The sequence below is a fragment of the Cavia porcellus genome, unplaced genomic scaffold (assembly GCF_034190915.1).
Source record: "Cavia porcellus strain 051 isolate PalLab524CR breed Dunkin Hartley unplaced genomic scaffold, mCavPor4.1 scaffold_21, whole genome shotgun sequence".
In the NCBI taxonomy this organism is placed as follows: domain Eukaryota; kingdom Metazoa; phylum Chordata; class Mammalia; order Rodentia; family Caviidae; genus Cavia; species Cavia porcellus.
Window position 1 is genome coordinate 27963086 of NW_026947504.1, and position 26860 is coordinate 27989945.

The 26860-nt window shown below is 37.9% G+C and overlaps 1 pseudogene; it reads right to left on the minus strand.

Annotated features, from left to right (window-relative positions):
• Positions 1-9781: 9781 nt before the first annotated feature.
• Positions 9782-11837, minus strand: LOC100723208 (dual specificity tyrosine-phosphorylation-regulated kinase 1A-like; annotated as a pseudogene).
• Between the last annotated feature and the right edge of the window lie 15023 nt (positions 11838-26860).

Genomic DNA, 26860 nt, shown 5'->3' on the forward strand with positions numbered 1-26860 from the left:
TTTACAAGCTTTAATTTTGTGACTTGAACAATTATTTCTAAGATGACAATATGTAATCCATTAACTAGTGATTTCCTACTGTTCATTTTTTTTCTGCAAATCTGTATAACTTGTACCCTTTCTCTGCTTTTTTTTTCTTTTCTCCTTAAATAAAATTAAAAAAAAAAGAAAATGATTTCCAACCTAGACTGATGTACCCTGAAAAACTGTCCTTCAAAATTATATTTCTAAGATGACAATATGTAATCCAGTAACTAGTGATTTCCTACTGTTTATTTTTTTTCTGAAATTCTGTATAACTTGTACCCTTTTTCTGCTTTTTTTCTCTCTTTTTCTCCTTAAATAAAATTTTAAAAATTTTTAAAAAACAAAAACAAAAAACAAAATCAATGGAGAAATAAGATACTTCCATGACAAACAACAGCTGAAGAACTTCAGATCACCCCGCCAATCCTGCAAAGAATACTGAAAGACAGTTTACATACACTTAAGGAAAAAAACACTAAACAAAGCAGACAATTAAACAGAATAGGAAGATAAAGATACAACAGCAGAAAGATAACATGTCAACAATAAACCAACGTATAACAGTTATAACCATTAATGTAAATGGTCTCAGTGCACTAATTAAAAGACACAGACTGGTAGAATGGATAAAGAAACAACATCCAGGGGCTGGGGATTTAGCTCAGTGGCATAAGCGCCTGCCTTGCAAGCAGGCAGTCGTGAGTTCAATCCCCGGTACCGATAAAAAGGAAAAAGACAGAAAAAAAAAAAAAAAGGAAACAACATCCAACCATATGCTGTTTACAGGAAACCCATATAACCCAAAGGATACTCACAGTCTGAAACTCAAAGGATGGAAAACAATACTTCATACAACAGGAATCAAAAAAAAAAGTGGAAGTAGCTATTCTGTTTGCAGACAATGTGAACTTCAAACCAAGAATGATCAGAAGAGATAAAGAAGCTCATTACATACTGGTTAGGGGAAAACTTCAAGAGGAAGAAATAACAATCTTAAATATATATGCAACAAATTCCAGAGCACCCAGTTATATAAAGCAACTATTAATAGAAATGAAAAACCAAATGAGCAATACAACAATTATAAGTAGGAGACATTAACACCAAAGGACAGATGAACCAGACAGAAAATCAGCAAACAAATAACAGAACTGAATCACACCTGTGAACAAATGGACCTGGTAGACATATACAAAGTGTTCCATCCAACAACATCAGAATACACATTTTTCTCAGCAGTACATCAGACACTCTCTAAAATAGAACATGTACTAGCCCAGAGAACATATTTAAATAAATGCGAAAGAATTGAAATTATCTCATATATGTTATCAGATCATAGCACCATGAAAGTAGAAATTAATAATACTAGATACTGCAAAATTCCCACGAACACATGGAAACTGGATAACACATTCTTGAATAATCAGTGGGTCACAGAGGAAATTAAAGAAGAAATTAAACAACACCTACCAGCAAACAAAAATACAAATAGAACTTACCGGAATCTGTGGGATACAAAGAAAGCTGTCCTCAGAGGAAAATTTATTGCACTGAGTTCCCACATCAGGAAAACAGAACGAATACAAATAAATAACCTGATGCTACACCTCAAACATCTAGAAAAAGAAGAGCAAGTTAAGCCCAAAGCCAAAAGACGGGAGGAAATTATAAAAATCAGAACAGAAATTAATGCAACAGAGACTTAGAAAACAATCCAAAGAATCAATGAATCAAAGAGTTGATTCTTTGAAAGAATAAATAAAATTGATGAGCCCCCAGTCAATCTTATTTTAAAAAGGGAAGAAAAAGCTCAAATTCATGCAATAAGGAATGAAAAAGGCAAAATCACTACAGACTCTGTGGAAATATAGAAAATCATTGTCATGGTTTCCCTCAGGCCTCATGAGTTTGCATTGTTCATATGTGATGGTTCATTGTATAGTGCTTGGATTGATGGTGTCAGTTCTCCACCCACATAGGGGTGGAGCCAGGATGTGATGTAATGGCAGGAATAAGGTGTGTCTTTCTCTTTGCTGGTTTGAGCTTGATGTCGGCAGTCACCATGAACTGCGGTCCAGCCATGCCCGCCTGCACCTTGGAGTCAACTGAGTTTGGACTGAAACCTCCAAAAAAACTGTAAGAAATAAACCTTTCCTTTCCCAACTTGGGCATCAGGTATTTTGTCTTAGCGACGAGTAAAAAGTGACTAAGACAATCATCAATACTTATTTCGAAAACCTCTACTCTCATAGGTTCGATACCACAGAAGAAATGGACAGATTCTTAGAAACATGAGAAGTACCAAAGCTAGGTCAAAAAGATGTAAAACTGCTAAATAACCCAATTTCTATTAATGAAATTGACAATGTAATTAAGTCCTTACCTACAAAGAAGAGCCCAGGCCCAGACGGATTCACTGCAGAATTCTACAAGAAATACAAAGAAGACTTAATGCCGACACTCCTCAAATTCTTCAATGAAAATGAAAGGGAAGTAATCCTTCCTAAGTCATTCCTGGGATCAAATATTACGCTGGTACCAAAACCTGAGAAAGACCCAACTAAAAAGGAAAACTACAGGCCAATCTCCCTAATGAACACAGGTGCAAAAATCCTCAATAAAATATTGGCAAAGAGGATGCAGCAAACCATCAAGAAGATTATACACCATGACCAAGTGGGATTCATCGCAGGCATGAAGAGATTGTTCAACATACATAAATCAATAAATGTAATCCACCAGATCAATAAAGCCAAAAGTAAGAATCACATGATCATTTCTATAGATGCAGAAAAAACTTTTGATAAGGTCCAACATTCATTCATGATACAAACCTTACAGAAAACTGGAAGAGATGGTCTTTACCTCAGTAAGATGAACACCATATATATCAAACCCACAGCCAGTATCACACTAAATTGCCAAAACCTGAAGGTCTTTACCTTGCAATCAGGCAGAAGACAAGGATGTCCCTTATCAACACTCCTATTTAATATAGTACTGGAAATATTAGCCAGAGCAATTAGATAAGAGAGAGAAATAAAAGGGGTAAAGATGGGAAAAGAAGAAGTTAAATTATCATTGTTTGCAGATGACATGATACTCTACATAGAAGACCCCCAAAACTCCATTGAAAGACTACTAGATATAATAAATAAATTCAGCAATGTAGCTGGATACAAAATCAATACTTAAAAATCAATAGCACTGTACACTAACAACAAGATAACAGAAAGAGAAATAAGAGAAGCCACACCCTTTACACTAGCAACCAAAAAATGAAATATTTATCCTCATGAAAGAAGTGAAAGATCTATTTAGGAAAAATTACGATACACTGAAAAAAGAAATCGAAGAGAATCTCAGAAGGTAGAAAGACACCCCTTGCTCATGGATAAGAAGAATAAATATTGTGAAAATGGCTATCCTTCCAAAATTGTTATACAGATTCAAGGCAATCCAAATAAAAAATCCCAATAAAAATTGTTCTGTTCTGACCTGTTTTGTTATGTCCATCAACATACCTCTAGATCTAGAGAAATCACTCCTAAAATTCATCTGAAACTAGAAGAGACCTAGAATAGCAAAGACAGTTCTAAGCAGCAAAGGCAAGGCAGGAGGCATCACAATCCCTGACTTGAAGTTATACTACAAAGCAACTGTGGTAAAATCAACATGGTACTGGAATCAAAACAGAGCTGAAGATCAATGGAATAGATTAGAAAATACAACCACAACTACAAACACACCCAACCACCTTGTCTTTGATAAAGGGTCCAAACAGGTTCACTGGAAGAACAACAGTCTCTTTAATAAATGGTGTTGGAAAAACTGGCTCTCCATATGCTGAAAACTAAGACTAGACCCATGCCTATCACCATATACTAAATTAAAATCTAAATGGATCAGAGATCTGAATATTAAAACAGAAACACTAAAATTATTGGAAGACAAGTTGGGTAAAAACCTTGGGGATGTAGGGGTAGGTGGAGAGTTCATGAACAGGGATAAAACTGCATGGGAAATACTTCCCAGAATCAACAACTTGGGCTCATGTCATATTAAAAAGTTTCTGCACATAAAAAGAAATCTCTAGCATAGTGAAAACAAAACCCACACACTGGGAAACAATTTTAGTGAACTGTCCCTCAGACAAAGGTTTTCTATCTAAAACATATAAACAACTAAAAAAAATCAGACCCCCAGAATTCAAATATCCAATCCAAAAATGGGCATCTGAAATGAATACACACCTCTCAGATGAAGAAATACAAATGGCAAATACATGAAAAAATGTTCATCGTCATTACTCATTAGAGAAATGCAAATTAAAAGCACACTGAGATTCCATTTCACTCCTGAAAGAATGGCCAGGATCAAAAAAACTACCAACAACATATTCTGGAGAGGCTGTGGGGAAAAATGAACTCTCCTGCACTGTTGGTGGGAGTGTAGACTGGTGCAATCATTGTGGAGGTCAGTCTGGAGATTTCTCAGAAAGCTGGGATTGGAGATTCCATTTGTCCCACCTATTCCACTTCTAGGCTTATTCCAAGAACAACTGAAAACATCATACCACAGTGATATATGTGCACCTATGTTTATAGCCGCACAATTTGTAATAGCCAGATCTTGGAAACAACCTAAGTGCTCATCAACTGAGGAATGGATAAAAAAAAGTTGTGATACTTTTATGTAATGGAGTACTGCTCAGCTATAAAAAGATCACATTGAGATATTTATAAATAAATGGATGCAGCTTTAGACCATATTCATAAGCAAAATAAATCAAACTCACATGTATAAATACTGAATAGTTTCCCTAGTGTTAAAAATGGTAAGAATACATAAAAGTATGTGGTAATCATGATTCCCCATTATATTGCTTTGAAGCCTTATAATGTTTTCATTCATTAATTGGAATGGTTTTATTCTGGATTGTTTGATTTTATTGTCTGAGATGGTATGAACAGCTATTTTGAAGACAACAAGACATCATAATGGCTAGTGCTGATTTAATATCATCTTGTTTTGAAGTCCCACAAAACTGTTGCTCTTCTGTCACCATTGGTTTTATCATGTTGTATCTTATTGGATTTTATTATATGTGATAGTGTAAACAAAAATATTTTATAGACAAGGAGATAATATAGTAGCCTTTGTTCATTTTCTGTTAGTTGGTTCTGAATACTCTGTAATATTTTCACTCTCTTGAATGGCTTTACATTGTCTTTTTATGTTTGATACTATAGTATATGAAGGTATACCCAATTATTTCAAGGACAGAGACACTATGGGAGCTACTGTTACATCGGATTGTCTTGTGGTGAAATACTATGTTGCTTAAATTGTTCTGTTCTGACCTGTTGTTATGTCCTCTTTTATCTTAATCTTTTTTTTAAATAAAAAGTCAATAACAAAAAAAAAAAAACCTCCAACACTACTGTACCAGCCTAAATAAAGCACTTCTTTTTCTTTTAAAAGAAGTCATGCCCCATTTTTGGAGAACATTTCGGGGTCTCATTTTTGGGGTACAACAATTATCCCAGTATCCTGCTCAGAAGTTCTGTGCCAATTTCACTGTCTTGTCTTGATTGACTTTGTTCTGTATTGTTTTGCTATATATCACTATCTTTAAAAAAAATTATAAAGGCTACATCTTGTCCCCAAATCTTATACCACATTTCTGATTTTGTTGACTGATTTGTCAAAATCAAATTGAGGGGTTAAATACATTTTAAGGCTCTTGATGTGCATTCAGGATAAACTACCAATTTACATTCCCACAAGTAATAATAAAGGGAATGTTTATCTTGCCTGAAATTGGGATTAGAAAGATCTGTCAACTAATTCAGATCTTTATTCATTCAGTAAAGAGATAGAAGATGCTTCTATCAAGCCTGAAAACACATCCAAGAACAAGCGCTGGGTCACAGCCTGAAGGGGCAGCTGCGGGGCAGAGCACATGCCTAACATGAGTCAGCCTGGGTTGAATCTCAGGGCTGCCCAAAAGAATCAAAACTGACAGATCAAGGAGTCAGTGCTGCAGTGAAGAGGCAGTGAGATGTGATAAGGTGATGAAGAGTGTGAAATCACCTAACAGCTACACATAATAGTTATAGGAAGCAGTGACTGTGGCAAGCTTGTTTAAATAGTGTGCTTCCCCTTCCGAAACAGGGCAGTACCTCTGAGGCAGTGTGCAGTTAGAGGTAAATTCATCCTACAGAGATGCTAGGCTTTTCATTCCTTTTGTCTTTGGAGTTTCTCATGAACACATTGGAGATCTGTGCCAGCCACTTTGAGGCCTCTTCACGAGCCAAACTGGGGATCTGGGTTCTCTAACTGTCTGACAGAAAAGTTTGCATTAAGAGACATTAATAGGTAGAGACAGAGGGCCCTCTAGGTTTAAAGATTAGTTGTGATTTGATCAGGAAAAAAAGTGCTTGTGCTACTTTGTAGTTCCCTAAAAAATAGTTCTACTTAGCTGTGACTCAGAAAAAAAAGTGATTTTACTGTGAGACAACACAGTATAGCCTAAAGTACACTCTGATTTCATACAACTGTCCTTAAGAATATTCTTTGGACAAACTTTGGCCAGGGTAACATCCACAGCTACTTTCTTTTTCCTTTTCTAGATTAGTGGCAAGTATAGCAAGATCCTTCTATCATCAGCCCCAGGGTCCCCACAGCTGAAATAAGGAATTTAACTCATCTTTGTAGTAGATTCACTGACTCCCATCACTGTAAAATCATTTTCAGGGTGCATCAGTATGAGAAGCATTTATTGGGCAGAGATTTTAGGATGCACTCAAGAATAGAGTATGGGCACTCACAGAAATGAAATGCACTGCAGTTTGGAAATGAGAACATTTATACCTCTCTTGAAAAGATAGAAAAGCCCAAGAAAAGATGCATCCACCAGAAGGGTTTTAGTCCATTCTGCAGGTAGGGGTGGGACTTATTTGTTTGTTTGTAAATTATTCAACTCTTTATCAAATGTAAGACCACATGATTATAATACAAAGGAGAGATTCTTTTTTCATTTAATGTTACAACATACACAGTAAATCCAGACTAGATCTTTCGACTTGAACACCAATATTTAACCTTTTCCATGGGCTCTGCCTGGTTTCCCACTGGAAAGTGCGCTCTGGAGATCTGCTGTCTCCACCATGTGGACATTCTCTTATGCCACTAAGCAGTGTCCTTTGGGTGTAGTAAGCATCTTCACTGTTCGGGCCCTCTAGGCTTATTACAAGTCACTGGTAGATACTGATTGGCCAGAGACTTGGCAGTGCCAATTTGGGGTAAGGTAAACAGCTTCACTATTTATAGCATTTGGAGCTACCATAGTCATTTTGGGACACTGACTGGTGTGAGAAGAGATTCTGAGGTAAATAGAATTTCCAGGCATTGTTTTGTTGAATTGGAGTATTCATTTGTTTTGGTTTGCCTTGGTTTCTTTTCGTTCTCTTTTTTTATAACAACCTTTATTCTAGGATCGGCAGCAGGGTTTCAGTACATCAGAGCTGCATACTACTGCATGGGTTGCAGCATTGCAGTGTTCTATAATGAGGGGATTACCGAGGTGTATCTTCTCTACCATGTGAATATAAGGCAGAAAGTTCTCCCCTTTTAAGACCCAGTGGAGCACTTGGATGTGGTATTTTTATATAATGGAGTACTACTCAGCTATAAAGAAACGTAAATTTGGGGCTGGGGATTTAGCTCAGTGGCATAAGCACCTGCCTTGCAAGTGTGCAGTCATGAGTTCGATCCTGGTACTGATAAAAACGAAAAAGACAAAAAAAAATTTTAAAAAGAAAGGTAAATTTAAGGCTTTTATAGGTAAATAGATGCAACTAGAAACTATACTCATAAATGAAATATATCAGATTCACATGTGTAAACACTGTATTGTCTCCTTCATGTAAGAAACTGAAAGAGTAAATAAGATTCAAAAGGTACAGTAGAAGGGCTGGGGATCTAGCTCAGTGGCACAAGACCCTGCCTGGCAATCACAAGGTCCTCAGGTACTAATACAAAACAAAACAAAAACCAAACAAACAAAAAAAGGTACAATAGATTTTGTGAAAGGGAAAAAAACTGCTCAAAAGGAAAGAACAACTAGGATGGGAAGAAGAGAAAAGAAGGAAGGGGAAATACATATATATATATATATATACACACACACACACACAAGATAACTAAGACAATTGTACTACTAATTCTCATAATTCATATGGAAAGAAACTGCTTATATTGTTTGATTTGTTTTGCATGCTTGTATCTTATAATCTGTGCAACTATTTCAAAGATAACAATAGGCAATATAGTCACCATTGTTAATTCTCTATTTTGTTGTGAAATCCTATGTCTTTTCTGTTTTGCTTTCTTTTAATCTTTCAAATAAAAAAGTGAAAAAAAAAGAGAATGCAGACATAGCTACTGTCAGACTGTGTTACATTAAGGCACCATAATCTCAGAACGAGGCACCTGTTAAGCACCAGCCTGTTCCCTCCAGGTCATGCTGAGAGCTCTACTTATGCCTGTTCCTATTGCAGACAAGTTTACAAGTAGGTTAATCAGGAACACAAGAGTCAACTTCCAGTTCTATGGCTTCTGTGATAAGTGTCTCCTTAACTTCAGAAGCTGGAACACACTAAGACTTTGACAGATACTGTCAACTGGAATTAAGATGTCAGTCTATTATGTTCAGCACACAGAATGTGTTGTCTATGGATTCAATAGTTCCAGTGTTGTTTAAGCAATAGTAGGATAGTCATACTTTTCAAATGACAGTTAAATATAGTCCCAGAGATCCACGCCATGTTGGAACTTAGGGTGCTGAGAAACAAAGCAATCCACTTGCCTCCCTGGTAAGCAGCCATGAGCCTACCAGCACACAGGCTGAGAATCAAACATCCCATCCCATCCTCTCCCCTCTCCCCTCAGCAAATGGGAGCCAGAGGTCTGAGCATCTCTTGGGAGGTTGATCATATGCAATATAGCAAATATAGAGGATTTGCTTCTACCATCTCTTTGAAGGCAAATATTGTCATCACTGTTTTTGCTTTGTTCTTTCTGATTAATTGTATTGCTCTATTCAATATTGTTTTGATAAGTTATATAATGTTCTGCATTTGGTTTGATTTTGCTATACCTGATTGAAAGGACAACTATTGTGAAGATGAGATATAACTATGGTACCTACTACTTCTATCCCAGTCTCCTGCTCTAAAGTTCTGTACCAATTTCACTGCACTGTCTCATTTGGCTTTGTTCTGTCTTGTTCTGTTGTATTTTACCACCTTCAAAATAATAAAAAATTTTAAAATATAAAAAATAAAATAGTCTAATTATATTTTACAGACATCTATGCACTATAAAAACAGCTTTGGCATAGTAAATTATTAAAAAAGCATAATTGTGAGGCAAAAAAGCAGTCACATAAAATTCTACATTTTTTAAAAATGTGTAGGATGAACAGAAGACATCTTTGTGCAGAAGAAATGGTGGAAATACCACATACTGAGAAAAAAGCAAAAGTAAAATTAAAATGCAAGAAGGGACACAGCTGTAGCCATTCCCATCAAATAAACCACTACTTCTATGACTTTCAACCAATACAAAGTCAACTTTATGACTCATACAAAGTGACTTTACAATGCCTTGCAATTAGTGGGTCACAAACATCTATTTTAAAAAGAAGGCGTCTTGACCCACCCATTCTCTGTGTGTGTTTTTAGCACTAAGACTGTCCAAAATGATTGCCTTTGTGATGGTAGGGTCTTCTAATTTCATTTGTAACTTCCTCAGCTGTTTCCTTGAAAAAGTTGTGCTACAGAGCACAAGGCTGAATCTGACATTGGGGGTCTTATTCAACCACCCTTAAAGTCTTTGAACTTCAAGTAATCAGCTGTTACAAGACCTGACTCCCCAGCACAATACCTACCAGGTCCCCCTGTTGCTACCTCAAGAATATTGTGAAGTTTGTGGATTCCTGGTGTTTTGTATTCCTATTTTTCACTTTTGGTCTTTTTTAAGTTCTAAGTGTCATCTGACAGCTTCTCAAAGAAGTTTCTTGCATTTGATTCTTGATCAAGAACCTGAGCAGTAGAACACCCAGATCTTCCACTGTTTTAATCATCTCATCTACCTCATTGGCACCACTAAGCAGAGGTTCTCCAGTGTGCATTTGAACTAAAATATACCCAAGAGACCACATGTCTACATCGAGATCCTAAAGCCTTTCCAATAGCACCTCTGAGACGATTCTATTGAATCATCTGCCCTGGTAAATCCTCTGCCCTCACTGACAAGAAGTGCCAAAGTCAATGATTGTTGTAGTCACGGTTTGCAAGGAAAACAATTTAATACACGACACATAATTTATGGGTTATTTTATAGGAGGAACCCAGAGAGTCAAATACAAAATAGTGCAAATCTGTCCATACTAGAGACTCAAAGAATTCATCTGAGGGTCTGGATCTCACATTAATGTCCTACGTGAGCCCAATTGAAGACCTAGAGCCCATGACAATGCCTTTACAAGTCCATCAGAGGCCTAAAGCCCATGACAAAGACTCATGCAAGTCTGTTTCACGGATCTGCACTGGGAAGCCCCAAAAGTCAGTGGTGGAGGCTAGAAAGTCTGTGCCAGCAGGATGAAGGATCTGTGCCAGTAGGCTGAGGGTTCTGCACTGGAACTAGGAAACAACACTGAAAGTAAGGACCAGATCTCCCCTGAAAAGTACCACAGCCATCCTCAACAATGGCAAGGTGCCAAGATCCTTTGATAATGGGAACAGCTGAGTTCATGTCAGGAAGCATGACAAGCTTCTCCAGGAAAACCAATAGCATACCATCTTCCCCTCCAGATCTGCTTTTTATGCTGTTGGCAACGATCCTCAGGTAGGTCTTCTACTCCCAGCACCTCACAGATTCAGTTCAGCTGGATGTTGCAAGTTAACCACCAGTTGTCAATCCACCACAATGGCCTTGATGACATTGCATTTGCAAAGGAGGATAGTCTCAGATTTTAGATGATGATGAATGATCCTAAGTTCTAGAGTCGCAAGAAAAGCAGAGTAGTGCATGTCTGCTGCACAAACTTTTGTGTTAGGTTCAAAGAGACCCTCGGAAATTGATGTTTCTCACTAAGCCATACAGGTCATGAGACAGCATTTCAAAAACTAAGCAAAGGTGGTTTTCAAACATAAAGCAGTATTTAAAATGCACTATGTAGTCTTTTATTTCTGTGTCATAATTGTTCATGAGCCCAAGTCACACTTCCATCTGGGATTAATTCAGAACAGTTTTCCTGTTCTTTATTACTTTAATGGCAACCCATTCTTATTCCACCCAATCATATTCTTTTGCAATCTGCCCAAAGAAACCGCTGCCTATCAAGGAGTCAGTTTCATGATTTATCCACTTTCCTCTGGTTTTTACAATATAATCATAGTTGTTATTATCATAACAGTCATTGTAGACCTTCCACTCCTTATTATGACTAGAATGGTCCCTCTGGCCCTATTAGTGTCTTTGCTTTTTTTTTTTTTTTGGCATAATAAGCCTCATTAATATGTTGATAGGTTTTGATCAAATTAACAGTTGGAGAGGTGGTTGCTGGATCATAGAAGCTTTGGGCATCCACTTCTGTTTAGCTGAAGGCTGCTGAATCAGGTCAGAATATGATAAGACAGAAACCTGTGGATCACTTATATTAGGCTGGTGACTGTCTAGGGTGAATGGAGCATCTGTCCAGCCATGTAAAGGCCAGCAGCATGAAAAGAAAATTTTGGTGAAACCGGACAGAAAAAGTGTGCATGTTGAAGTCTCCTCCCCTGTGCATGTCTTCTTTCAAGTCTCATATCACCCCACCAGAGTAAGGGAAAGAAAGAAGAGTCCAGTTGCTCATGAGAACCATGGTACCGGCTCTGCAGGCCTTCATGGGCCCAGTCCTCAGCTGTCTCTGGATGCAGATGCTAGGGCAGAAGCCCTCCTGAGCTCTACAAGAGCAAGTTCCTCCAGGGCTTTGGGACAGCCCAAAAGCCTGCGTGATTGTTTTTTAAACAGGTATTTGGAACACTGTTTGGGCTCACTCCTCCTTCTACATTATCTTGGAGTCAGGCTCCCATTCCTTATTTTCTCAATTAAGCCAATTTATGGACCTACTGTGTTCCTGGGGCAAATGGTCTGGTAGGCGGGAGCCTAAACTTAAACAGAAGACACTGGTATGCATTGAAGGGTGACTTCAGCTGGTTCCTGGAAGTTGCAGTCTTCTTAAAAGTACAATTTCTGTTATAATTTGTCTCTTTTTTACCCTTTATTTTTTTATCCTACCTCATTCCTCCCCTAGCTATAAGAAATCTAATGGCATCCTACTTTTAATTACAACAAAAATGATGAAATTGCCATTTGTTATGGTTTATACATTGTGTTAACTTGCGAAGTCTAAAAGCTTAACTAAGGGATTCAGCAGCTATACATCTTGAGGAGTGAAGAACAAGCTTAGCATTCTAAAATATTGTTCACTGTGTCAATTTAAAAATGTCAAAAGTTTAACTAAGTGATTCAGCAGGAGGCTAGGGTCCCTAGTTTGTAATCAGTCTGTGTAACAGAACTCCAGGCAGATGGTGTGAGTGCCAAACCCACCCCAGGGCAGTTGCCTCCGTACAATAAAAGGCAAATAAGGAGGGACTTATGGCTGGTTCTTTAGAGGAACTCCAGTCTTTGCCTTCAGTCTCCTGGCTTCTGGCACAGACTGCTCAGCTTCTTCATGGGACACTTCAGCCTTCGTTGCAGACTCTTCAACCTTCCATCGTAGATTCTTCAGTGTTCCATCACAGACCCATCAGCCTCCTGACACAGACTTGCATGGGACACTGCAGTAAGCTCCAGCCCTTGGGCTGGACCCTTCAACCTCCAAAGCACAGACATCCTCTGTATGCTCCCCCATCTGACTCGGTGGCTGACCATTGTAAACCAATCTTGTAATTTCTTTTGCATTTGTATATCTTTGTTAGATCTATTTCTCTAATAAACCCTGATACATCATTTTTATTTTATAGACACACCTACATAAGTTGTACCTGAGGGGATACTTGAATGTACATTAGAATAACATAACAGGAGTATACTAAGAGAACCTGAAGGACACATTTTTGGAATAGCTAGTGAGACTGGTAATTAAAATTTGTTATGGCTGTAAGCTGTAGGTATCTGCTTCGATAAGGAGACTGTTAGTAGCTGGAATGGTATTTGGAAGCCCTTTTTTTATATCTGACCTGGATTTTAACTTAATATTATCTTTTTTTCTCTCTCTCTCTGTGTAGTGTGTGCACGTGTGTGTGTGTGTGTGTGTGTGTGTGTGTGTATATAAAACTTATGTTCTGTTTTGCTGCTGGCTGTTTGAGACTAAATCAAAGTGAAACTGTGTTAATTTAAATTAACTTTCTATATATATATTTTTTTCAAAGTCAATGTTGGCTTCTTACGCATAACCTTTGGCATCACAGGCAGATGCTCCTAGTTCCTCTAGGTGTATGTGTGTATGTGTGCAGTTTTGTTTTGTATTTTTGTGGTAATTGTGTCATCTGCCAGGATGGGTCATGGTGTTTGTTTGACCATATGGTTTCCCTTGGAAGAATGGGGACATCACCCTCATGAATGCCCTTTTATGGCCACAATGCACACTGCTTGTGCATTGTGCATCCCTGTCTTCTGGGGTCCAACAATCCCCCTGGTTGGGAAGTTGGGTGATTCACTGGAGTTGTAGGATCATTTAGAAGGATCCTATCATGTCCTGGGTCCTGGTTGACCTTGAAGGGTAAGGGCAAACATATTGATCGTCTGCTCAGCCCAGCATTATTTTTAGTTTTGATTTCTAAGCCTCAGTTGTTAAAACTCAGGTCAACTATGCCAGTATTGAAGTGGGAGCAATAGGTTTAACTATTATAAGTCTATCTGGATATCAATCATTTTTAAATATAAGGTATGTCCATAGAACATACCTTTAAATATAAGGTATGTCCATTTCTTTTACCAATCATGATTCACTTAAAAGTCAAATTCCTACAGGACATTAACAAATAACAACTGTAAAGTTTTACAGGGAAAATCTGAAATCAAGACAAACATAGCACTTAGTATAACAATTGTGATGACCTTATTATATTAGAGCTGTAAGGTTATTAACTCTGAAATACATTTAAATTCCCATTTTACTACATATAAAATAACTGTAATCAATACCTACGTCTATGTCCTGAGATGATTACAAACTGCATATACTAATAAAAAATATATAAATAAAAAGTTTAATATATAAATAAATAAAGTCTCAGTTCACATTATTAGCAGGAATGAAAGGAGAAGGCAAGCTTACTACTATGCCTCTGTTTTGTGGGAAGGAAAACCAAGGCCCTAAGAAGTGGGCTCTAGATTGTAAAGGTTTGCACACTATCCTCCACACAACTCCTCATGTTTCACCTGCACCAATCCTGAAAGATAATTTCCATCTCAATCAACAAGCAGAGCTGGTGATACTGTGGCTTGATGGGAAATTCGAATGCCACAGTGAACACTAATGTGGGCCTCAGCAGGGTCTAGTAATCAAAGTCCAGGGAGTGGCACCTGTGTTGCATGTCTCTAAATAGTAGGTGTTTACCTAGCCTTTGTACATTTAATCCTCATAATAAACATAAATAATGATCAGGGCAGTTCACAAATGAGGAAGATGAATCTTGGTGAGCTCCTATCTTTGTTCGCTTGATCCCTCTCTCCCTCAGCCCAGATGCTGTAGAAAGCAGTTGAGCAATTGCTCTAAGGAGAGGTTGTTCTTGCCCCTTTTTGCAGATGAGGAAACTAGAGACTCAGAAAAGTAACATAACTTGCTCCCAGGTCACACTGGTATTAAGTGTTCAGAGACCAAATTTGTCCAATCTTAAATCTTCCTGGGGGCTGGAGATTTAGCTCAGCAGCATAAGCACCTGCCTTGCAAGCAAGCAGTCGTGAGTTCGATCCCTGGTACCGATAAAAAGGAAAAAGACAAAAAAAAAAAAAAAAAAAAAAAAAAAAACTTCCTGCTGTAGCTGGCCCTAACCCGAGGCTGTTAAGTCCCATTTCCAAGTAATATCTTGGGGTAGGAGTGTTTTTCAGGTTATTAGAATTTTATCATCTTAATCTAGATCTAAAAAAAAAAAAAACCTCATTGCTGCCCTCTGATCCTTGCAGCATAAAACAGAAAAGTCAATTGGATTATGCGTATCCTGTCTGATAAAATATAAAGTTTTATTATATCTGTAGCACTCTGATATGATTTTTGCCCATCTCTCTGGCTGCACTGGGCTCCACTCATTCTTACTCACCAGTTTTCAGACCCCACCACTGTTATATTAAACCAGAAAGTTGATAGAAATGCTGCTGGTAAAAACCTGGTTCAGGAGGTTTTTGCTGGGAAGAAAGATTACACTGGTTGTTGGAGTCCAGATGATGTGTTTTATGGCTTGGCAAAAAGTCTGTCTACACTTTGCTGATGTCCACAGACTTTGCCTGAGACTAAGATGAATTAATCTGGCACAAGAAATTTCAAGGCAGTTAAATGTTGAGGTGGTGGTATGGCTACTGTTGGGGCCTTTTAGCCTGATTTGCAAATCAAGAGCAAAGAGCCCAGCAGGATGATTTAAAACACTGTGAGTCTGGCCAGAAAGGAAGCTTCAATCAATCTGTAGACTACAAAGATAAAGCTGAGGGAATCTTGATTGTTGAAAAGGAACAGAAGAATAAAAAAGATGGCCTGAAGGCATCACAAAAAGTAGCAAGTCTTGAATATCTGCAACCTCACAGCTACAAGGTGAAAGATTTCAGCACCAGATTTCAGTCTGGCCAGAGAACAGCCAGACCCAAGCCTCTCTCTATGAGTCAGCACAATGTGAGTACTTTAGGGGTATGAGGGGAGAGAACCAGGCCTCACCAGGAGGTGATCCCCACCTGGAAACCAGCACCATGCGTGAGCCACAGCCAGAGTGCGTTGGTATAGTATGGTAGTGATCCTTAGGAACATTCAGTCAGCTGCAGAAAACACAAGCACCCATGTTAAACAAGGACCAATAAGACAGCATCTTCCATATCCTGAAAAAGGGTATTTAGGTGCTACCTGGGTGTGGTGTGCATCCAGCACTCTGAAAGGCTGAGGTAAAAGCATCACAAGTTTGAGTTCCACCTGGGTTGTTTAGTGAAACCTTGTCTCAAAATAAAAAAAAAATATAGAGGTAGGGCTCTGAGTTCAACCCCCAGTACCAAAAAGCAAACAAATAAAATAGAGATGGTTTATGGAGGAGGTTTGAAAATGGTGCTGGGGTTTGTGGGGGAGAATGGAGGGATTTGAGAGCAGTTGTATGTGTTAAGCACAGTGATGAAATAGGACACGTAAAACACTGTTTTAGTTAAAACGAGGTAGACCAGTGAGTAGGAATGAATGTCTTAAGAAACCACTTACTTTTCAGATATCAGTGGTGTTGCCTTTAAGGTGAAAGGTGAGGTGGGAGAGGAGACAAGAGGAAAAACACTTGATAAAGAAATCTAAGATCTCATTTACCCAGACTGGGGATGAGGCTCAGTGACAGAGCACTTGCCTAGCATGTATGAGGCCTTGGGTTTCATCCTTGGTACTATATGAATGAAAGCATGAATGAATAATTTTTAAAATCAAAATCCTATTTCCCTTGAGAGAATAGGTGACCCTAACCATGTTGACACTGGAACCACTCTGCTTTCATAGTTCTCAAATACCCTTTCTCCCCAGTGGGCTAAAATGATCATTCCTCTCATTTTGTCATAAAGCCACAAACAAAGGTAATGTCATCTCTGTCAGATCATATCCAGAACTAGCAAACCACATTTAGCAATTTATTCAATTTGAGCAAGAGGCAAATACAGTATTCAGAAAAAAATAAAAGGTCACAGCATCGCTCTATGATGAGGTGTGCTATATAAAAGCAGAGGTGAGAGTACTTTTTGGGCAGGTAGGGGGTGTTTTTTATTCTTTTATGACACTGGAGAGGAGGCACAGACTATGTTCCTGCCTCAGAGGAGATCAAGTCAGCATGTGGCCAGGCAAGAGGAGTAAAGCCAGTATGCAACCTCTACAGACCTGCCCAGCCTTGCATCAGGGAGGAGTGCCTAGCAGCAGGCAGACCATTAGAGCATTTCAGGGCTGTCTAAAACAGTATGCTGTATTTTTCTGTTAAAAATCAACCTCAAATGCACTTCTCTTCATCCACTTCACAACAGAGAAGACACAGAGCCTATCCTTGGACAGATCTGCCCTTCTGAGCTTTCCTAATGGTAGTACCTTACCTCACTGAGAAAATAACACACTCACTAGAGATCTGATGCAGGCAGCAAGGACTAAGAAGGAGTAAGAAGATAAACCTCAACTCTAACAGGCAAGCTCTTAGTGCAAGATGAAGAACAGTAGCATCTAGCAGCAGAACAGATGTCCAAGGACACATGCACAAGCTTGAGCTGCCATCAGAACCTCAGGGCCTCAGGCATCTGCAACCTTTCCAAAAGGTTCTTATGCAGAAGTGTGGAACCATGACCTAGCTTCTGCTGGCCAGAGTCAACTTCTAGGTGTTTTGAAGTGTGGGTCATAGATTATCTTAAACTAGTTTAACCTTAGATTACCTCTAGGGACTTTGTGCTCTACTGAGCCATATGATTGTTTGTTCTGGAGATCTTACAAATGCATTGTGTTTAAGGAAATGAATGTAGATTTTAGTCTCCGTGGGATGCTGCTGGGATAACACAAGACCCTCTGCTAAGATATGTATGAAGGAATGATAAACATGAAGACCAGCTATAGCCAGAGATGGTCCCTGGGATAGTTAAACAAGTAAGTTCTCATTTATCTGTGTTTTACTCCTCCCATTTCCCACTTCTGCTTTTGTTAAAGAGAAGACTCTAATAAATAACCAGAGAAAACTATGATCAAGGTTTCAGTCCTAGAGACTGTGGCCACCCCAATCTCATAACTTTGTCTCTCTCTTGTTTTCTTTTCATCCATCACACCTCATTTTTAGGACCTGTCCACTCACAGAAACAAACATTTTGAGGCCTGAACAGGGACCTGAAACCAGAAGTAGTCTTCAAGATGTCAGGAAAGGATTTCCGTGCTAAGAGGACCAGAGAAGAGTCCGATGAGTAAGTAAGCCTGGTCTCCAGGATTTTTGCATCAAGGTTACAATGGAAAATTCCCCATCTCATTAACAAGAATATGTTCAGGTTTTTAAAACCTTATTGAAGAACTCTGGGGTTAAAATAAAACTTCAGTCTTTACTGAATTATTTGCCTTAATAAGAAAATATTGCTAATGGTTTGAATCCAAGAGACATAATATTTTAAATTGAAAGCAATGAAGATTGATTATGAAAGTTTGAAACATGCTTATCAACAAGGGAACTCTATTCCTTTACATGTTTGGTCTTCGTGTAATTTAATAACTTTGGCTTTAGAACCTATGAAATCGAAATCAGAACAGGAGATTTTGCTGGATGAGAGAGATGCTAAGGGTAAAATTCCAATTCTGAATCAGATGATAGTATACTTGAGACTTTACCACTTCAAGGTCAGGGACCAATTACAGAGGATGAAGGGAGGTATGGATCTTTTGGAAAACTTTTTACTATGATGAAACCTACATTGTCACGGCTTGTTGATGAGTCTATAGAGTCCGACCTTCCTCCTTCTCCACTTTGAGTCTCCCAGGCCTATCCTGTAGCATGTCAGCCCTAAAATATGATGTCTAATCCCTTTCCAGATCCACCTCAAATGACAATTAAAACAATACTGCCAAGGACTGCAATAATGAAGACTTTTGTTTAAGTAAAACAACAGGGTAATTTAGATGCTTGTCAAGCTTTAGCTATGTATCTAGTCATTATCACCCAAATGCCAAGAAATCAACAAAATCCCCCAAGGTTACATTAGATATGACCATAGTCCACTACCTTTTAAAACTATTAAGGAACTAAAACACGCTTGTGTATCTTATGGAGTGAACTCTCCTTACACTTTTGGGTTGATTTCTGGATTGGCTTAATCTGAATGTTTGACTCCCTAAAACTGGGAAATGATAGGGTAAATGATTCTCAGTTCCATTGAATTGTTTCAATTTAAAACTTGGTGGAGAGATGAGGCAGAATTGATTACCAAGCACAAAAAGCATGCTAATCCTCCAATCCCTACTTCTGCTGATCAGTTCACTGGTTCAGGGGACTGATTTAGAACAAATCAACAGCTACAATATGATGATATTGCTACTGTTCAGACAAGGATGAATTGTTTAAAGGTTTGGGAAAAGACTGCTCTTCCTAGTCAAATAGTTACATCAGTGGTAAAAGTAGTCCAAAGTATTAATGAACCATATGTAGAATTTATAGCTAGATTAAAAGAAGTACTCCAACAAAGTGTCTCATCCAGATTTGAGGGACCTTCTATTACAAATGTTATCGTATCACAATACTAATTAAGAATGCAAAAGTCTTAAGTCATTAAATCTCAAGGTGCCTCTTTAAATGAGTATATAAAAATCTGTCAGGATATAGGATCAGAAACTTTTCAGGCAGCATTATTTGCAGTCATATTAAAAGGAACCAGCCCATTCACTCCCAAGACTATTCTTGGGTAGAACAACAAATATGTCAAGTCCAACTAACCCATATAGACTTATGCAAATCAGTTACATTCTTAATTTTTCCATCATGTCATTCTTCTACAGCCCTATTAGGGTAAGAAGAAGCTGTTTTAGAATGGACTTTTCTTCCATACAAGGAATAAAAGAAGCTCACTACATACATACAAAGATAAAATAGGTCTAAATTGGGTATAAGAGATGATCTCACAGCAGTTATCAGAAAATGATTCTGAGTCTATTATTCTTTATTTGACAAAAGAGCAGATGGATCGTGCATTACAAATGAGTAAACAGTAGCAAATTGGGCTTGCTGATTATATTGGAAAGATCAATAATCATTTTTCTAATTCTCAGCTTTTATGGTTCTTAAATAGCATAATTAGATTTTACCTAAAATTGTATGTTCTGAACTAATACCTGAAGGAGACAGAAACTGATTGAATAGCAATGGGAATGCTGGATATGTGGAAAGAGTTTCAAAGATGTGGCGAATTCCTTTTTGTTTTGCACTAAGAACAGAACTTCAGGCAGTTACCCAACTTTTATCAGATGCTCCAGAATCCATTAATATTGTTACAGACTCTCAATATGTATAGTTTGTAGTTAATCATTTGGGAACAGCCACTCTGTCTAACGATAATGACCTTGATCAATTGCCCTGCCAACTACAAACTCATATTCACAACAGAAATTTTCCTATTTTCATAACTCATATTCATTCTCATTCACACCTTCCTGGCAACATGGTTAAGTATAATAATGAAGTTGATAAATTTGTTGCTATTTCTTCACAAAATCCTTTAGTCACTCAGTTTCATACTTTAATTCATGTAAATACCAAAGGTTTATATCAAAATTTTCCTCAACTTTCTATTAAACAAAAATTTGCAAAAATTTTGCTTGACCCATCCCCTTACACTGTGGATGACTGGCCAACATGGGAAGCAGCTGGGAGCCCACAACCCACTTGTCTGAGGAACCCAAGAAAATGTCAAGAAAAGGACAATTTGCAAATTTGCAAAAATCTATTTGCAAAAATTATCTCGTCCTATTTATAGAATGCTTAATATTTCTACTTTTCAGCCTGCTACTAATCCTAAAGGATTACAAAGTAATAAGTTGTGACAAATGGATATAATACATATTCTAGACTTTGGGAAACTTGGTTTTGTTCATGTTATTGAAACTTATTCCAGCTTTATATGGGCCTCTACACAATCTGAAGAAAAATTTATATGTTAAAAATCATTTGTTAGAATGTTTTGCCATTATAGGTAAACCTAAAGCAATTAAACAAATAATGGGCCTGCTTATATATTTCATTCCTTCCAACAATTCTGTGCCTTTGGGATATTAATCATTATACCAACATTCCATACAATCCTTAGGGTCAACATATGGATGAAAGAGCACATGCAACTCTTAAGACTCTGTTATCAAAACAAAAAGGGGGAAATTGGAGTAACTATGGCAGTAGAAAAGTTTTTGGCCACCATTATTAAGGGGCTGCAGCAACCAAATAGGGAAGCCTATTTTTTGGAAAGATATTCATACTGGACAATACAAAAAAGTATTGTTCAAACTTAGGGTTGAGGGTTTGCTTATGTCATTACAGAATCTGGAGAAAAAGTGTGGCTACTTTCCAGAAGAATTAAACCTCAGAATGAGCCACTAAAGAGTCAGATTCAAAGCCAGCAAGGGTGGGGAGAAGCAGCCAGACCAGCCCCCACATGCACACAGGCTGCCACTAGGACACTCTAGTCGCCAAGAGAACCAGCGAGCCACACCTTGAAAGAGCCATGAGTATCCAGAGAAGCCTGTACTGTACTCCACTGCCTCCTGGGGCATCTGGGTTAGGAGAAACCCAGGTGCTTGACCTATCCCCTTACACTGTGGATAACTGGCCAACATGGGAAGCAGCGGGGAGCCCACAACCCACTTGTCTGAGGAATCCAAGAAAAGGAAGAAAGGCAATCTTTGGCCTCCATCCCAAACAGAACAAATCCAGGAGACACAGACATGGAAGAAATCAGAAGTCACACACCTGAAATTTCTGGAATGATGGCAAATGAAGTCAAAGAAACTTTATCTTGAGCCTATAAAAGAAATCAGATCAGAAATAGTGTCTCAAGTAAAAGAAGAAATGAAAAACATGATAAAAGAGTTGCTGAGCATATCTAAAGAAGATACAGAAAAAAGAGCATAGGAAAATGAGGAAAACCTTGAATGAACAATATAGAGAAAAATTGGAGATATTCAGGAAAGTAAAAACTCCACTGAAAGCTGACAAAAACACTTAAAAGAAACCGAAGATTGATTTTCAGATCTTGAAGACGGGATTGCAGCTATCAATTGCAAAAGGAAAAATCGCTTAAAAATAATAAATAACAACTCAACAGCTGCAAGATGATGCAAAGAAAATAATTTAAGAATGATACGTGTGGCTGGGGATTCAGCTCAGTGGCATAAGCACCTGCCTAGCAAGCACAAGGTCATGAGTTCAATACCTAGTACAAAAAAAAAGTGTCAGCGAAAAAGCAGGAGTCAACACAAATGACACAGACTATTTACAGAAGTAATAGCTAAGAACTTTCCAAGCATGGGGAAAGGGTGTGAAATATAGATAAGTAAGGCATATAGAACTCCAACTAGCCATAACCAAAATAAATCAACATCCAGATATATAATAATCAAGATCCCAGAAATTCAGCACAAGAATGAAATATTAAAGGCTGTTAGAGACAAGAAACAGATCACCTATAAAGGAAAACCCATCAGAATCATGACAGACTTCTCAACACAAACCATCAAGTTAAAAAGAGTTTGGAGTGAAGTATTTCAAGTCCTGAAAGAAAACAACTTCCAACCCTGATTAGTGTACCCTGCAAAATTATCTTTCAAAATTGATGGAGAAATAGATACTTCTGGGGCTGGGGATTTAGCTCAGCGGCTTAAGTGCTTACCTGGTAAGCACGAGGTTATGAGTTCAATCCCTGGTGCCAAAAAACAACAAAATTTCTTTTAAAAAATAAATAAATAAAGTGTTGTCAGCAATAGATACTTCCATAACAAAGAACAACTGAAAGAAGTCATGACCACCAAACTAATCTTCCAAAGAGTACTGATAGACATTCTAGAGAGAGATAAAAATGACCAGGGTCCCAAGGAACAGCAGTAAGTGGGATCACTGAGAGGGACAGAAAACTGAATGGAGGGGAAAAGTAGGGAGCCAATGGCAGGAAAAAACCACTGCATGTTGGCTGTAACCATTAATGTAGATGGCCTCAGTTCACCAATAAAAAGAAACACAGGCAGTGTGGATCAAGAAACAAGATGCATCCAAATGTGCTATACAAGAAACACATTAACTCAAAAGGAAATTCATAGACTGAAAGTCAAAGGAGAGAAAACAGTGCTCCATGTTACAGGGAATCAGAAAAGAGCAGGGATAGCTTGCCCATCAACCACAGAACAGATAAGATATGGCATTTTTATACATGGAAATTTACTCACTCAGCTATAAAGAAAGATAATCACAAGGCTCTTGTAGTTAGATGGATACTACTTGTGATCATGCTTATGGCTGAAGTGGTTTGTGCTCACATAGGTGAACATCATGTTATCTCCCTTGTATAAAAAAACTGAAGGAGTTAGTGGGATCCAAAATGCACAAGATATTGAGAAATTGAAAGAGGAGGAAACGTCTGAAAAGGGAAGGTGATAGCCATTGTTAATTCCATATTATTTTATTATAAAGTTCTGTATCATTTTATTGTTTTGATTTGATTGGTCTTATTCCATTTTGTTCAGTTTGATTTTATGATATCTGATGGTATGGGCAGCTATTTTGAAAATAACAAGAGGCATTGTGGCACCCATTGTTGATTTCCTATTACCTTGTTTTGAAGTGCTGTATCACTTTCACTGTTTTGTTTTCATTGACTCTATTCTGTTTTATTTTGTTTGGTTTTTATTCTCTTAAAAAAAAGTCAGATTCAATCTTGATCCCCCAGTAGAAAAAATGAGAGTCACTGCATCATCATCTCCAGATGCCAGTGAGGAACAATCTAAAAGCATAACTTCCAAAGTAGGGACAACTGAAGAACCTGACCCATAATTCTGGAGAAAAAAATATTAGATACCACTGGACAACTGTTTGCAGCCAGTAATATGTTTCTAGTCATGTTGGCTATAACAGCCACCATGGTAGGATCAACTTCAGAAAATTTAACATGCCATTATTTGATTATGTTCCAAATCCTCCACTAAATAAAATTATGAAACATGCTGTTGCTCCTGCACTAATATGTTAATCAATCTAGATGGCTTCCTGGACCATATGACATACGGGGACCATTAATGCCAGGAGAGAAAGGAACAAAAATTGAAGATTATTTAGTGGGTACTAACAGCCTACCTATATGTATGGGCTATGGAGAGCATTGTTTGAAGGTCAAACCCCAAGCTTGGTTATCAACAGTCAGGAATAGTTCTTCCAATCGTAACCACATACTTCTATTTTTTTTCAAACTTGGGCTTTCAAAGGATTGACTTTGTTAATTCTACTCCTCCAAAATTACCACCTCACCATCAACAGATAACAGTAGAAATATCTGAATGGGTTTATCAGAAGGCATTTAGGTCCAATACTGGTGGAAGATTTAATTAATACTTCCTATGGAAGTGACCTTACTAGGAACTTTCATGGTCTTATCAAACCAAAACATTACATCAAAGATCCTAAATGGAGTGGAGAGAACAATACTGTTAGTACACAGGCAAACGAATCTATTGTGTGGCATAGTAGAGGTATGTTGGAACCTCAACCTAAAATAGAATGTGATTTTTCTCATTCATATTTATGGAAGTTAATATCATCATTACATTCTTTACATGCTTGGAAGGGATCTTACACTAAAAATGAGAATGGCATTCAGCTTTCTTTCACTATTTGTTCAGTTCAGTACACATAAGCATGTGTTCATCTTCCTTATATTATCATGATTGATGAAGCAAATTGGAATGCTTCCCAAATCTTTCTTACATGTACTAATTATAGTTTTTATAATTGTTTAAATACTTCTATACCATTTAACCACTTTTAAGAACAGTATATATACTCTTAAAAACAGGGGATACATGTAAATTTAGAAAGATCATGGCAGCAAACTCCAGCTGCTTACATGTTATAACAATTTCTAGGTAAATTAATAAAATGCAGCAAGAGATTTGTAGGGATTCTGATTGTAGTTATCTTGGGAATTACTAGCATCATGGCCACTGTGGCAGTAGCAGGAGTGGCTCTTCGTCAGTCAGTACAATCTACACTATTTATGCAAATGTGGCATGAACATTCTGATAGATTATGGTAAACTTAACAGTTTATAGATGAAAAATTGGCAACTTAAATGGCAGATTGCAACAAGCAATGTATTGTTAGGAAATCAAATAATTAACAAAAATAATTATGGCTTTAATGTGATTTGAATAGTTCTTCCTTTTGTGTTACACCTCGTCGTTATAATAATACTCTTTTCCCTTGGGAGAATGTCAAAAAACATTTAGGAAAGCAAGGAAACTTATCTTCTGAGATTGGAAATTTACAGAAAGAGATATTTGAGGCATTTGACAAAAAACTAGAATTACTACAAGGAAATGATTTGCCACAAATTATGGATGAAGGAATAAAACATTTGAATCCTTTCAAACAATCGCATTTTTTCCAAACATCTACCATTGTCTTACATGGTATTATAATTGTGTTTTGTTTGTTCCTTTTCATAGACTGGTGACGCTTGTACAGAAGACACCATGAAACGGAAGAAAACTGCAGCCCTCACATTGATACTATAGAGACTTGTTAATAAACAAAAACAGGGAAATGTGGGTCATACATTAACTTAAACTAGTTTAGCCTTAGTATACTCCAGGAACTTTGTGCTCTACTAGGCCATATGATTGTTTGCTCTGGAGGAGGTCTTTCAAATGCATTGTGTTTAAGGAAATGAATGCAGATCTTAGTCTCAGTGGAATGCTACTGAGACAACACAAGACCCTCTGCTAAGATATGTATGAAAGAATGATAAACATGAAGACCAGCTATAGCCAGAGATGGTCCCTGGAATAGCTAAACAATTAGATTCTCACTTATCTGTATTTTACTCCTCTCATTTCCCACTTCTGCTTTTGTTAAAAGCATCTCTGGCTATAGCCAGAGATGGTCCCTGGAATAGCTAAACAATTAGATTCTCACTTATCTGTATTCTACTCCTCTCATTTCCCACTTCTGCTTTTGTTAAAGAGAAGATTCTAATAAATAACCAGAGAAAACTATGATCGAGGCTTCAGTCCTAGAGACTGTGGCCGCCCCAATCTCATAACTTTGTCTCTCTCATTTTCTTTTCATCCACCACACCTCATTTTTGGGACCTTTCCATTCATAGAAACCAACACTCTAGTCATAGTCCATACCCTGCTCAATCAGGAGGATAGCTGTCTTAGTTACTTTGCTCTCATCACTGAGACAAAATACTCAACACCTAAAATTAAGGAAGGAAATGTTTATTTAGCTCATAGTTTGTGGAGGTTTCAGTCCATAATCAGTTAGCTCCATGGCACGGTGGCACATGGCAGAGTGGCAACAGTTCATGGTGGCAGAGACAGCAAAAGCAGAAAGAGCAAAGGGGGAAAAGGCGTAGAAGAAGCCTCTTTCCCTCTCTTGTATTGTATGCAGGATACCCAACACAGGGCAGGTGCAAAACTTATACCATAAGTCCAGCAGTAGAATATGAATCAGTCACAAACTCTATATTCAGCTGTCTCTGAAAAGTCCATCCCATCATGACCATACAAGGCCTTGGGGAGACATCCAGACACAAACCATAACAGTAGTTACTTACTCTGGCCATGAAAAACACAGACAGGGAAATCCCCTAAAGAAGAAATGGTAGAAAAGTCAATGAGGACTGCGGTATTGGATCCTACAGGAAGATGGAAGAAACCCTAAGTGGATGCTATACCCAACTTCCCTGTAAGGAAGTTGACAAGGGGCATGTCCTCAGACCCTGCTAATCACTTCCCCAACTTTTAATTAGAACAATTTCTCAAGACAGAATGCTACACATTTGG